Genomic DNA, 12,480 nt, shown 5'->3' with positions numbered 1-12,480 from the left:
AGTAGTTTCTTTTTTTTTTTTTTTTTTTTTGAGACGGAGTCTCGCTCTGTCGCCCAGGCTGGAGTGCAGTGGCGCGATCTCGGCTCACTGCAAGCTCCGCCTCCCGGGTTCACGCCATTCTCCTGCCTCAGCCTCCCGAGTAGCTGGGACTACAGGCGCCCACAACCGCGCCCGGCTAATTTTTTGTATTTTTTAGTAGAGACGGGGTTTCACCGTGGTCTCGATCTCCTGACCTTGTGATCCGCCCGCCTCGGACTCCCAAAGTGCTGGGATTACAGGTGTGAGCCACCGCGCCCGGCCTGTGAAGTAGTTTCTTAATGACTTTATTTCTTCTATGAAATTGTTCTGTTTAAACATTTTAACTCTAATGGATTCAATTTTGGCAGTCTGTATTTTATTAAAAGATTTTTGATTTTTTTCCAGGCTTTCACATTTATTTGCACGGAGGTCTAAAAAATATTGTAATTTTATTTTTTTTTGTTTCAATAGTTATTTCCTCCTGAATATTTCTTAGTTTGTTAGTGCATTCTCCTACTTCTCCTGAACAAATTATCTAGTGATTTGTCTGTTTTCTTAATCTTTTCAACAAACCAGGAATTTTGTTTATTAGTTTAATTAATTTATTTTAAAGGTCTCCTACCTTATTAATCTTTGCTTTTTTATTGATTAAAGTGTTTAGTTCAATGGATTTCCCTCTGAGCACTGCTTTACATATACCCCATAGATGCTGATATGTAGTGTTTTTTTTTAATTATAATTTCTTAACTTCTGTAACTGTATTTCCCCTTGCACACACTAGACTTGTTTAATGGGATGTTTTAAATTTCCAGGTGGAAGAGTCTTTCTGGGTGTTTTTGTTTTGTTTTTGTGAGTAATATCATGTTTTATTGCATTATCACCTGTATTGTTTATAATATTTATATTTTATAAAATTGCAGATTATTTTGGTGATCAATTGATCAATGTTTGTAAATGGATCATGAGCCCATATACTACTCTAATACTCATGCAAATATTCTCTATTAAGAGCAAGTATAGTTTTATATTCCTAACATTTACCCTAAGGATTATGTTTATCTCTTTTCTCTCCTTAGTCATCTTTTTCCCCTAATTGATCTGTCATGAACTGAGAGTGATGTATTAAAGTCTCCAATTATTAACATATTCTGTCTATATTATTGACTCTCATTAGGTTTTACTTTATCAAGGTGGTTGCTGTTTTTGATGCATAGGCATTCATAAGTTATATACCTTGATTGTTAATTGCGGCTTGTAGCATTTAAGATTGACATTTGTTATGATTAATGTCTTTGGGCTTGAATTCTACTTTGTCTGATACCAGGTACCTATTACTACTTTCGTTTTGCTTCAATTTGTCTACTGTTTTCTTGTTCATTACTGTATTTTCAGCCTCCTAAAACACTTCTTCCACGTATATTTCTTGCATATAACATGATTGGATCTTATTTTATAAGTCAAGTTATAGTGCTTTGTATTTTAGAAAGATAAGCCTATTTACATTATTGATATGACTTGTAGATTTAGATACAAATCTGTTATTTTATACTATGACTAACTTGGTGTATTTGCTATGTTTGTCTCTATGAAAGCTGTAGCCTGTGTTTTTAAATATATATGTTTTCATATTTGGAGGGTTTTTCTTTTTATCCTAATGATTAATTTTATATTTATGCCTTTCTTAATGCCTTAGTACTCTGTTTACTCATTTAAACTTTAGCAATTTTGTCTGTTTCTTTTTTTTTAACCCTTTAATGCCTATTTATTGCCTCTAATACAAAGAACTTTTTCTAGTTTGTTCTTTTTCCCATCTTAGTGCTTTATTTCCACTTTGCCACAACATATAAGATCTGTACATTAGTTTTATCACTGTTTATGCCTTGGTTTTATTCTTTTATATATATATATACACACACACATATTATATAAAATATATATATACACACACACACAAAATATTGAAATAGTCTCCATAGTATATGAAATATATTTTTTTGAACTTTATTGAGATATAATTGACAAATGAAATTGTGCAAATTTAAGGTTTCAATTTGATGATTAGATATATGTATATGTTGTGAGATGATTTCTGCACCCAAGTTAGCTACCATTCTATCACCTCACTCAGTTAACATATTTTTGTGTATGGGTATGAACATTTAAGGACTACTTTCTTAGCACATTTCAAGGGTACAGTACAATATTGTTAAGTATAGTCACCATGCTCTACATTTGATCTCCAGAATTTATTCATCTTATAACTAAAAGTGTGTGCCTTTTGACCGACATCTCCCAATTTCCCCCATACCCAGCCTCTAATAATCACCGTTCTACACTGTTTCACCAAGTTCCATTATTTTAGATTCCAAATATAAGTGAGATCATACCGTATTTGTCTTTCCCTGTCTGACATCTCTCACCTAGCATAATGCCCTTGAGACTCATCCATGTTGTCACAAATGGCAGGATTTCCTTCCTGTTTATGGCTGATTAATATCCCATTATATATATAGCAAAAACGTGGAAACAATCTAAATGTCTGTTGACAGGTGAATGGATAAGTAATTGTTTTTTTTTTTTGTTTTGTTTTTTTTTTTTTGAGACGGAGTCTTGCTCTGTAGCCCGGGCTGGAGTGCAGTGGCCGGATCTCAGCTCACTGCAAGCTCCGCCTCCCGGGTTTAGGCCATTCTCCTGCCTCAGCCTCCGGAGTAGCTGGGACTACAGGCGCCCGCCACCTCGCCCGGCTAGTTTTTTGTATTTTTAGTAGAGACGGGGTTTCACTGTGTTAGCCAGGATGATCTCGATCTCCTGACCTTGTGATCCGCCCGTCTCGGCCTCCCAAAGTGCTGGGATTACAGGCTTGAGCCACCGCGCCCGGCCAGAATGGATAAGTAATTGTAACAATTCCTGTCAACAGACACAGGTTGTTTCCTTGTCTTGGCTATTGTGAATAATGCTGCAATAAACATGGGAGTGCAGATATCCCTTTGAGCTACTGATTTTGTCCAATAAATATATACCCAGAGGTAGGATTGCTGGATAATATGGTAGTTCTATTTTCAATTTTTTTAGGAAGCTCCATACTGTTATTCCTTAATGGTTGTGCCAGTTTATGTTCCAATCAACAATGCACAAGAATTCCATTTTATTCAGATTTTTCCAAAAATAGTTGTATCTTGTCTTTTTAATAAAGACCATCCTGACAGGCGTGAGGCAGTAGCTCATTATGGTTTTGATTTGCATTTTCCTGATGAATAGGATTGTTGAGCACCTTTTCATACAGCTGTTGGCCATTTGTATGTCTTCCTTAGAAAATGACTGTTGAGGTAATTTGACCATTTAGAAATCAGATTATTGATTTTTTTTTTGCCATTGAGTTGTAGGAGTTACTTATGAGCATATTTACCCCTTATTAGATATAAGGTTTGAAAATATCCTCTTCTACTCTGTCAGTAGTCTTTTCATTTTTTTGAATGTTTCTCTTGCTGTGCAGAATCTTTTAAAGTTTGATGTATTCTCATTTATTTGTGTTCTTGTTGCTTGTGCTTTTGGTGTTGTATCCAAAAAATTATTGCCAAAATTAATGCCATGAAGGTTTCCCCCATGTTTGATTCCAGTAGTTTCATAGTTTTAAGTCTTATGTTTAAGCCTTTAATCCATTCCAAGTTAATTTTTGTGAGGAGTGTAAAATAGGGATCCTGTTTTATTTTTGCATGTGTATATCCAGCTCTCCTTAAACCGTTTATTGAAGAGACTTTCCTTTTCTTATTGTGTATTCTTGGAAATGTAAACTTAACTCAGATATTAGCTGATATAGTTAGTCTATTTCTGGGCTTTCAATTTTGTTGCATTGGTGTAGGTATCTGTATTTATGCCTGTGTTACATTGTTTGGATTTCTATAGCTTTTTAAAATAGTTTAAAATCAGTAAGTGCGATGCCTCCACCTTTGCTGTTCTTTCTCAATATGCATTAGTTGTTTGGGATCTTTATAGTTCCATATACATTTTAAGATTGTTTTTTCTATTTCTGTAAAAAATGTCACTCATATTTTGATAGAGATTGCAGTTGCATTTAATCTGCAGGTTGCTTTGGGTAGTATGGACATTTTAACAATATTAATTTTTCTGATCCATGATCGTGGGATATGTTGTGACTTCTTCCATTTCTTTCATTAATGAATGTTTTATGCTTTTCATTATGCAAATTGTTTGCCTTCTTGATTAAATTTATTCTTAGCCTTTTAATATTGATTTTGATGCTTTTTTTTTTTTTTTTTTTTTGAGATGGAGTCTAGCTCTCACCCAGGCTGGAGTGCAGTGGCCGGATCTCAGCTCACTGCAAGCTCTGCCTCCTGGGTTCACACCATTCTCCTGCCTCAGCCTCCCGAGTAGCTGGGACCACAGGCACCCGCCACCACGCCCAGCTAATTTTTTGTATTTTTAGTAGAGACGGGGTTTCACTGTGTTAGCCAGGATGGTCTCGATCTCCTGACCTCGTGATCCACCCACCTAGGCCTCCCAAAGTGCTGGAATTACAGGCGTGAGCCACTGCGCCCGGCCGATTTTGATGCCATTTTAAGTGGGATTGTTTTATTTATTTTTCTGATAGTTTGTTGTTAGTGTATAGGCAATTCTAATTTTTGAATGTTGATTTTGTATCCTGTATCTGTATTAAATTTGTTATTAATTCTAAAAGTTTTTGGTGGAGTCTTTAGTGTTTTCATATATAAGACCTGACATTTTCAAACAGAGCAATTTTACTTTCCTTTCCTATTTGGCTGTCTTTTTTCTAATTGATACATAATAGTTGTAATATTTTGGAGGTACATGTGATATTTTGATACATGCAAAAGTGTGTAATGATTAAATCAGGGTGATTGGTATATCCATTGCCTCAAATATTTATCTTTTTTTTACGGTTGAGAATATTCTAATTCTTCTTTTCTAGCTATTTTGGACTATACAACAAATTATTGTTAACTAGAGTCACCCTACTGTACTATAGAATGCTGTATCTTATTTCTTCTATTTAATTGTATTTTTGTACTTATTAACCAACCTTTCTTCACTGCTCCCTCCCTCTATGCTTGCCTGACTCTGGAAGCCATCAATCAACTCTCTACCTCCAAGTGATCCTTTTGTTTTTTTTTTTTTAGCTCCTACATATGAATGAGAACATATGCTATTTGTCTTTCTGTGCCTAGTTTATTTCACTCAATATAGTGACCTCTTATTCCAAGATGCTGAAAATAATAATTTTATTCTTTTAGAGGGATGAATAATATTTCACTGTGTATATGTACCACATTTTCTTTATCCATTCATCCATTGATGAATACATAGGTTGATTCCATACATTGGCTATTGTGAGTAGTGCCACAATAAACATGGAAGTACAAATATTTCTTTGATACACTGATTTCCTTTCCTTTGGATAAATACCCAATACTTGGATTGCTGTATCATATGGTAGTTTGAGTTTTTTGAGAACTCTGCATATTGTTTTCCATAAAGGCTGCACTACTTTACACTCCTTCCAACAGTGTATAAGAGTTCCCTTTATTCATTATCCTTGCCAGCATTGCTAATTTTTGTCTTTCCGATAATAGCTTTTTTTTTTTTTTTTGAGATGGAGTTTCATTCTTGTTGCCCAGACTGGAGTGCAATGGTGTGATCTTGGCTCACTGCAACCTCCGCCTCCCAGGTTCAAGCAATTCTCTTGCCTCAGCCTCCCGAGTAGCTGGGATTACAGGCATATACCACCACGCCCGGCTAATTTGTTGTAGTTTTAGTAGAGACCGGGTTTCTCCATGTTGGTCAGGCTGGTCTCGAAGTCCCAACCTCAGATGATCCGCCCACCTCGGCCTCCCAAAGTGCTGGGATTACAGGCGTGAGCCACCACTCCCAGCCTTGATAATAGCTATTCTCATTAAAGTGAGATGATATCTTATTATGGTTTTGATTTGCATGTTCCTGATGATTATTGATGTTGAGCATTTTTTTTTCATATACCTGTTGGCCATCTGTATGTCTTCTTTCAAGAAATGTCAAAATCCTTTGCCCACTTCTTAATGGGATTATTTGTTTTTGTTTTGTTTTGTTTGCTGTTGAGTTATTTAGGTTCCTTTTGTACTTTGAATGTTAGCCCCTTGTCAGATGAGTAGTTTGCAAATATTTTCTTCCATTCAACAGGTTGTCTGTTCACTCTGTTGATTGTTTACTTTGCTGTACTGAAGTTTTCTTAGTTTAATATAGTCCCATTTGTCTATTTTTATTTTTGTTGCCTGTGCTTTTGAGGTCTTAGTAATAAAATCTTTGCCTAGACAAATATCTGAAGTGTTTCTTCTAGGTTTTCTTCTAGTATTTCTATAGTTTGGGGTCTTTCATTTAAGTCTTTAATCCATTTCGAGTTGATTTTTGTATATGATGAGAGAGAGTAGTTTAGTTTCATTCTTTTGCTGTGGATATTTAGTTTCTTCAGCATCACTTATTGAAGAGAGTGTTATTTACTTGACACCTTTGACAAAAATCAGTTGGCTGTAAATATATGTGTTTATTTCTGGGTTCTCTTTTTTGTTTCATTGGTAGATGTGTTTGTTTTTATACCAATACCATGCTGTTTTGGTTAATATAGCCTTGTAATATATTTTAAGTCCAGTAGCATGATGCCTCCAACTTTGTTCTTTTAATTCAGGATTGCTTTGGCCATTTGAGATCTTTTTTGGTTTCATACAAATTTTAGAATTCTTTTTCTCTATTTCTGTGAAAAAAATGTCACTGGTATTTTGATAGGGATTGCACTGAATCTATAATTACTTTTTGATTCATGAGCATAGGATATCTTTCCATTTGTTTCCTGTTTAATTTCTTTTACCAGTGTTTTTTAGTTTGTCTTGTAGAGGTCATTCATCTTCTTGGTTAAATTTATTCGTAGGTATTTTTTTCATCTATTGCAAGTCGAGTTGTTTTCTTGATTTTTTTTTTTCAACTAGATTGTTATTGGTGTGTCAAAATGCTACTGACCTATGAGGTTGATTTTTGTATCTAGAAATGTTACTATACTTATTATCAGATCTAAGAGTTTTTGGTGGAGCCTTTAAATTTGTATAAATATAAGACCATGTAATCTGCAAAGATGGATAATTTGACTTCCTCTTTTCCAATTTGTATGACTTTTCTTTCTTTCTCTTGTCTGATTACTTTGGCTAGGACTTCCAGCACTGTGTTGAATAGGAGTGCTGAAAGTGTGCACCCTTATCTAATTCCAATTTTTAGAAAAAAGACTTTCAGCTTTTCCCCATTTGGTATAATGATAGCTGTGGACTTGTCATATATGCCTTTATTATGTTGAGGTATGTTTCTTCCATGCCTAGTTTGCTGCATGTTTTTATCATGAAGGGATGTAGAATATTATCAAATGCTTTTTCTGTTTCTGTTTATATGATCATGTGCTTTTGTCTGTAATTCTATTGATGCAAATATCATGTTTATTGATTTGCATATCTCAAACCAATCTTTCATCCAATGAATGAATCCTACTTGATCATAATGAATTCGCTTTTTGCCATGCTGTTGGATTTGATTTGCAAGCATTTTGCTAAGGATTTCTATGTTTATATTCATCCAGGGATATTGGCCTGTAGTTTTCTTTTTTTCATTGTGTCTTTGCCAGGTTTCAGTTTCAGGGTAATGCTGTCTTCAGAGAATTAGTTAAGGAAGGGTCCTTCCTATTCTTTATTTTGAAATAGTTTCAGTAGAATTGGTACCAGCTCTTCTCTGTATGTCTGGTGGAATTTGGCTGTGAGTCCATCTGGTTCAGGGCTTTTTTTGGTTAGTAGGTTTTTTTATTACTGATTCAATTTGAGAACTTGATATTGGTCTGTTCAGCATTTCAATTTCTTCCTGATTCAATCTTGGGAGATTTTGTGTTTTCAGGAATTTATTTATTTCCTCTAGGTTTTCTAGGTTGTGTGCATAGAGGTGTTCATAGTAGTTTCTGAGTATCTTTTATGTTTCTGTGGAGTAGGTTGTAATGCTAGCTTTTTCATTTCTGATTGTGCTTATTTGAATCTCCTCTCTTTTTCCTTTGTTAGTCTAACTAATGGTATTTATCCTTTTAAAGAGGAAACTTTTGGTTTTGTTGATCTTTTGTATGAATTTTTGGATCTCAATTTCCTTCAATTCTGCTCTGATTTTAGTTATTTCGTTTCTTCTGCTAGCTTTGGAGTTAGTTTGTTCTTGGTTTTCTAGTTCCTCTAGAAACTAGAGGTTAGTTTTCCAAAACTAGAGTTTCAGTTTAACTAACATTTTGATGTCAGATAATTGATTTGAGATTTTTTTTAGTTTCTCCATAGGTTATTGGGGTACAGGTGGTATTTGGTTACATGTGTAAATTCTTTAGTGGTGCTTTGTGAGATTTTGGTGCACTCATCTCCCAAGCAGTATACAACACACTCTATTTGTAGTCTTTTATCCCTTGCCCCTCTCCCACCCTTCCCCCCAAGTCCCCAAAGTCCATTGTATCATTCTTATGCCTTTGCATCAGATTGATTTTTTTTATGAGATATATATCTCTTCCTTCATTTTCTGGACTGCTTTAGAAGTTTCTTTGTGTTGATTTTCAACTTTGTCTTAGATCTCATTGAGCTTATTTGCAATCCATTCTTTGAATTCTTTATCTGTCATTTCTGAGTGTCCATTTTGGTAGGGATAATTGCTGAAGAGCTAGTGAAGTTCTTTGGTTGCATCAATACATTCAGATTTTCCATGGTGCCAGCATTTTTTTTTTTCTGATAATAAAATATTTACTAAGGTATACTTTAGGGAATATAGTAAATATAAAATTCAGGATCACAATATGAAGCAATTTCAAATCCTCTCAAAGGTCAACACAGCCCTCAAAACTCTGCAGATGTAAAACCACTGTGGAGACACTAAAAGCAATTCGACTAGTACAGAAGTGGATTTTCATGAACATTTACAACTAGAGCATATGAATACCTTTCAAGTGCAAAAACACACCACATTACGTTAATGCAGCAACAATGCATTCATTATTGTTCTCATTAGTCATTAGTAGTCAACTTGCATAAAACATCAGATAAAAGCACAACGGAGTTCACAAAGTGGCCTAAAAAATTAACCTGTCCTTGCAAAACACACATTGTAATGGAAGAAGAGACGTTAAAAAAAAGTATATGCACACTATAGAAGCTGTGCTCATTGCAAGGATCTCAAGTGTCGTTTACTTTTCTGTAAAATAAAATTACAAGAACCAGGCACAATTAATATTTGGGAGGCAGTGTGTTGCTAAAATTTCATTTAACTGGTTATTCAATGATTTTTAAAATCCCCATGAATCTTTTCTGTCCTGAGGTAGTTGCAAAATAAATCATAACTTGGATATCATCTAGAGCTGGGGCTTTGACTTTTTATTCATTAAAACTAGTTGTTGAGGCTGGGCGTGGTGGCTCATGCCTGTAATCCCAGCAGTTTGGGAGGCCAAGCGGGTGGATCACGAGGTCAGGAGATTGAGATCATCCTGGCTAACACGGTGAAACCCCGTCTCTACTAAAAATACAAAAAAAAAAATTAGCCGGCTGTGATGGCGGGCGCCTGTAGTCCCAGCTATTTGGGAGGCTGAGGCAGGAGATTGGCGTGAACCCGCGAGGTGGAGCTTGCTGTGAGCTGAGATCCCGCCACTGCACTCCAGCCTGGGCGACAGAGCAAGACTCCGTCTCAAAAATAAATAAATAAATAAAATTAAAAAAAAAACAAAACAAAACCAAAAAACTAGTTGTTACAGGAACTACCTTTAGATATTTAAAAGACAGTTGAGAAATGGGCCTCTTACTACACACACAAGATGATGGCTGTGGGAAAGAGAAATAGCTGCTTCAGAACATGAGAGATACTGTCCACCATTCCACCCTCCCCACCCATTTTAGATTCTTTATTGTGCAAAAACCCACCATGAACAACATAGTGAAAGCAGACAGATCATCATCCTTTGCTGTAGCCAGGGAAGAAAAGGTCTAGTAGAGTCTGCAGAATCTCATGGGGAATTATGATGTAATTCTGGCCAAGATCATTCCAGTAAGCAGGGCAGGAGAAAACCTGTGCCTTAAAGGAGCACTGTAGGCAATCTTTACAGACATTGTGGAAGCACTCCGTTGTCACAGGCTGCTAAACTAGCTTCTGGCAGCAAACACACATAAAAGAACGTTCCAATTTTTTTTAGAAAATTTGGTCCTTCCACAAGATATGCAAGCATTTCATCCTACAGCTTCTGGTTTTGACAGTCTTCTCTAATGAGATGTTGCTGTTGAGGAGTTAGTTGAAAAGTCTCAATTGCTTCTGCAGAATCTGATGCTTTGTATACTTTGGAGGCACTTAGACATCTGAAATCAGCCTTTTTGTGGTTCCACTGGCCTGCTTCTTTGACTCTCCTTTAGTCTTCTTCCTTTCTTTATCTGAAGGGTAACCTGCTGGATACTGTAAATGTAGACATCATCTCCTTAACCATTCTATTCCTTCAGAGGTCCAAGGAGCAGGTTCAACATCATCTCTTCTTAAAAGATAGTGCCAAATCAAGAATTCATCACTTGATGAAATCTCTGGCCAGTATTTCACTACCTTATAAATGCCATCATATCTGTTGCCTTCTTCGGGAGTTTATTTGCTGATCTTCCTCCCTTTAAAACTGCATATCACTCTGACTGGCTTGCCAGCTCTCAAATTCCAAGACTCTGCTCCAATTCTATCACCCAATGGAGCATCACAGTTTAGGGCCAATGCCCTGTTCGTGTTTGTTAATGTTTGATCATCTGAAGGTGTGCCAATTCTTTTATTACCAACAAGCTTTTTACCACCACTTCCAGTGTACAAGAACTCATCACCTCAGTCGACTTTATCTGCAAATCCACCAGCCAAGACAAGAGAATAAGCCCCATCATTACTTCGACCATGAAGTCCACCAACATGGGGTCTGTGAACACCTACTTCACTCACTTGAACTCTAAATCTCCAAGTTGATCCAACAGGAATAGGTCTATAAGGATTAGAAGAGACGATAGTACATTCTCTCATATGATCTACACAAGTCATTCTCCTGCACCAGTCTCTCTGGCTTTCAGTACCAGCGGATGGCATCTTTGCTTTCTTTTCGCACATCTTGAGTCTTTCACCAGCCTTTACAACTTAACTGGAATCAGTTACAGGAAGAACAATACCAGTATTCCTCTTCTGGGATCTTATCCAAAGGTGTATTCAAGCAGTAAATGTGATAAGCCACATTACATTCATCACATAGAAACTGCATGTTGGGTTCATGTTTCCCACATACAAGAAAGAAGCAAGAATGGCATTTCTTATCTGGGTCTCCAGAACATAGGTCACAGTCAGGGTTATTTCTCCTTAAAAACTTTACATCCGCAAACAAAAGAGGATGGGCTCCAGGTTTCTCAATCTTGAAGATTTCATCTACAGATACTATCTTGCACTCATTTAATGTTCCTTCAGAACCCTCCCCTCCCCACCTAGGAAAATTTTCACACAAAGTTCTTTTTTGGTCCTAGAGATTGCCTTCAATGTGGTAATTTCTGCATCAAACCAGAATCCTCTTTGTCTAGGACTTTCTGTGTTATAATTAACCATAACCACATCACCAACATTTAGTTCCTTTCATTTTGAAATGGTTCTAGCTCGTGGTCTAAGGTCCTTGATATTCATTTCTGGAGTACCACTTTCTGGGTATTCATCATACTGGATATGGCAAATAACGTCTTCACCAGCAGCGACAGAGTCTGAATTAGATGTAGAGAGTACATTGTCCAATTTATTTATGGTCTCTTTGATTTATGATTTATATTTCCATTAGTTCTTTTACAAGAACTGCCATTCTTCAGTGGAGTTTTGCCACGTGACTGTCCATCAGAAACTCTAGTAATGCTATGTATGTGTGCTTCAAACCAAGCACCAAGGCCGACATCTCTGGTATCCACCAATTCATTTACTTTATATAGTTCGAAGCTAGGATCAATAAGATGGGCATGAGCTGTTGTAGATGGCTGACTGGAAGGTCCCACCCTTGGAGCTTTCTTGGCTTTAGGTGGACTATCAGAACAGGGTTTAACCTCAATCTGCATAGATGTTCCAGGAAGATGATTAGGGTCTGGATAACTAGCAGCTGAATTATATCATTCAGTCCAACATCCTAGTCAAATAAGGTATATCCATTTTCAAACTGCTTACCCCTGTAGAAGAGGTGCTGGCACTCGGGCTGCATGTCGAACAGCACCCACATCTGCTCGTGCTGCTCCTCAATCGTCGCTTTGTGAGACATGTTCTCAAAGGTGCACGTCTTGGAGCCGTCGACGATGCGAACCTGGATCCACATCTTGGCACTGGGAGAGGAGCCGGTCCCATTTGTCTCCCCCTGCTCTCAAGGCGCCACACCCCGCC

At 36.7% G+C, this 12,480-nt stretch overlaps 1 pseudogene; it reads right to left on the bottom strand.

Annotated features, from left to right (window-relative positions):
• Positions 1-9,879: 9,879 nt before the first annotated feature.
• LOC141409451 (E3 ubiquitin-protein ligase UHRF2 pseudogene) lies at positions 9,880-12,480 on the bottom strand (annotated as a pseudogene).

Source organism: Macaca fascicularis, chromosome X (assembly GCF_037993035.2).
Source record: "Macaca fascicularis isolate 582-1 chromosome X, T2T-MFA8v1.1".
In the NCBI taxonomy this organism is placed as follows: domain Eukaryota; kingdom Metazoa; phylum Chordata; class Mammalia; order Primates; family Cercopithecidae; genus Macaca; species Macaca fascicularis.
This window is presented reverse-complemented; position numbering and strand designations above follow the sequence as displayed.